The sequence below is a fragment of the Lolium rigidum genome, chromosome 2 (assembly GCF_022539505.1).
Source record: "Lolium rigidum isolate FL_2022 chromosome 2, APGP_CSIRO_Lrig_0.1, whole genome shotgun sequence".
Lineage (NCBI taxonomy): Eukaryota > Viridiplantae > Streptophyta > Magnoliopsida > Poales > Poaceae > Lolium > Lolium rigidum.
Genome location: NC_061509.1, coordinates 126,612,285 through 126,615,563, shown reverse-complemented (window position 1 = coordinate 126,615,563; position 3,279 = coordinate 126,612,285).

Below are 3,279 nucleotides of genomic sequence, written 5' to 3'. Positions count from 1 at the left end.
TTTCTGCACCGCAACACACGTCCTCGAGTCTAACCCTGAAAATTTAGATATACTCAAGTATACCCTCGAGTCTTATACTAGCATTTTTTGTGTGCTCAGTTTTCCCCTTGAGTGCTAATACTGGCTAGTGCAATATGCTCAGTTTCACCCTCAAGTGGCTGGTCAACAGAAAGTCAACAAATGGGATTAACTAGTTAAATGAGTCATTTAATGTGCAAAAAATTCCGAAAAATAGTGGCACTTACTCATGGAGTCTTTACCACAAATTTCCACTTCACAAATCATAGATAAGTCATAGATAAATCAAGTTTTACCACAAATTGCCACTTCTCAAATAACATAGTAGCTATAAAGGTGCATGGTTTTCCACAATAAGCCCTTCCCAAAACAGCTTTCCCCAAAACATACTTTGTCTAAATGAGGCCACAATTCTCACACTCATGTATATTTGTATTGCAAATAGTTTGAGGTAGGTCAAGATGGGTTTCATTGTACAAAACACGCATTTTCCATTTTTTAAATCTCATATTTGAATCCCTTAGTCTATTTATTACTCAGGTGCCCTTGGTTTCTTGATACTACTCAGTTTTGCCCTCTCCCTTAACAAATTCTCGCAGACGTGCAACATTGCCCTGATTGGTCTAGCCCATGTCACGCGGATCATGCCCGCCGACCGTTGATCGTATGATCTAACGGGCAGGATAACCCCTCTCTCTCTCTCTCTCTCTCTCTCTCTCTCTCTCTCTCTCTCTCTCTCTCTCTCTCTCTCTCTCTCTCTCTCTCTCTCTCTCTCTCTCTCTCTCTCTCTCTCTCTCTCTCTCTCTCTCTCTCTCTCTCTCTCTCTCTCTCTCTCTCTCTCTCTCTCTCTCTCTCTCTCTCTCTCTCTCTCTCTCTCTCTCTCTCTCTCTCTCTCTCTCTCTCTCTCTCTCTCTCTCTCTCTCTCTCTCTCTCTCTCTCTCTCTCTCTCTCTCTCTCTCTCTCTCTCTCTCTCTCTCTCTCTCTCTCTCTCTCTCTCTCTCTCTCTCTCTCTCTCTCTCTCTCTCTCTCTCTCTCTCTCTCTCTCTCTCTCTCTCTCTCTCTCTCTCTCTCTCTCTCTCTCTCTCTCTCTCTCTCTCTCTCTCTCTCTCTCTCTCTCTCTCTCTCTCTCTCTCTCTCTCTCTCTCTCTCTCTCTCTCTCTCTCTCTCAGTCGGCGGTTAGCTTCCACTCTAAGTATGCTAAAGGGCGGTTTTCTGTATTATTTTTCACGCGCTAAAAATTATAAACTCTTTTAGGCATTACTTTTCACGCAAAAAATGATAAACCATCACCGATTTATTGTAGCCATTACTTTTCATGCAAAAAATGATAAACCATCACCGATTTGTTGTAGCCATTACTTTTCACGCAAAAAATGATAAACCATCACCGATTTGTTGTATCCATTACTTTTCACGCAAAAAATGATAAACCATCACCGATTTGTTGTAGCCATTAATTTTCACGCAAAAAATGATAAACGAAACAATCTATCTATCTTTGTATTTGAAGTTTGGGAGGGTTCACCATCTACTTATGCTAACTTTCGAGGTTTTGACCAGAAAATCAAATGGGTATTATAAAGGGAATAAAAGTTCAAAAAAATGTAAAAACGAAACAATCTACCTATCTTTGTATAGAAGATCGTTTGTATGATTTTTGAGGTCATTTAGAGAGGTAGAAAAAAATCCCTTTTGAGAAGGTCGAAAAAACCTAACTTGCTACAAAAGCTGGTTTCAGTGAGACCTAACCAAATTTGGCATACATGATGCCATACCTATAACAACAAGGAATATCTAAAAGGGAAAGTTTCACAAAATTTGAAATTTAGGGTGAAAATGATGCCATACATGATGCTGTTTTTCGAGGTTTTGACCTGAAAATCAATTGGGTATTATAAAGGGAAATAAAAAAGTTCGAAAAATGTAAAAACGAAACTATCTATCTATCTATGTATAGAAGATCAGCTGTATGAAATTTGATGTCATTTAGAGAAGGTAGAAAAAATCACCTTGTTAGAAAAGCTGGTTTCAGTAAGACGAAACGGCATGCGCTTAAGCAAAGTGATTTTTTCGAACATCTCCAAATGACCCCAAATTTGCCATACATGATGCCATACGTGTAACAACAAGGAACCCTATCTAAAAAGTGTCAAAAAAGTTTTCCCAATCGTATAGCGCTATCAAATAGAACCTCACCATGGCGCTAGTATAATTTTTAGTTACAAACTTTCGTTACCTAACCTTCAACACGAAACTTGTTTCAAATTCATTTTGGCGTACAAGAAACAAATCCCACCTTGATTCGAGCACCACAGCCTCCAAACGATGCCGATTCCGATATCGGCATGGTCAGAACGGCTATGCTCGCCGCCACTGCTAGGTCACCGTCGGGATGCACCCTCAATCCCGTCCCCTCATTCGATCACTGACACACCAGAGATACCGCCGAGGCCAATGCTGAACGTACATGTTGATGCCAATGCCGAACATGCATGCACGCCGCTGTGGGCATGGCCACGCCGCCCCGCTATGCTGGACGCCACAGACCACCGCGAGGTCTTTCCCTTCGCCACCACACTCTTCTAGCACCCATCTATACACGCCAGAAAGGAGAGACACTAGTTTTCTCTACATTGCTTGCGTTCGTGTCCGACACGGTCAGTCAAAATTTTGAGGTAGTCGTCGATGTCGTCGACCATTTCTTCTCTTCTTTGCATGGTTAAACGCGTCAAGTTCATATCTATCTAATGCGTCTGGTCTCGCCTCATGTAGTTCTTTGTGGACATCGATCTCATCTCAGCACCCCGCAGGCCACCTCCTCTGTGTCATCGCTGTAGAGCTCCATTTAAAAATCTAATCCTACCCGTGTATTGCCCCTTGTATCAGCGTCAAGGCCCCACTTGTCATTCGATATACTTAAGCCCCACTCGTGCGTTTTGGTCAGGGATACAGCGATGCTTACGGTCAAACAAAGATGGATGGTCTGACGTGTCTTTGCGGGCTCTACGTGGCCCCACTAGTCAGAAGATAACGGTCAACCGGCCGTTACAGCACCTGTGATGGTTTCAGACAAGGTCTTGGGGAAAACTGAGGAAAAACTAAGGAGCTGGAGAAAACTGAGAACAACTAAGGACCCGAGGGCACGAAAATAGAAATCCCTAATAATTATGTTCCTTTGTTCAGTCAAGTGGATATCAGCAGATCACCGTAGCGTCGTTTCTTGTTTGGATCCGTTGCAGGTTTTCTATTTCAATCCCACAA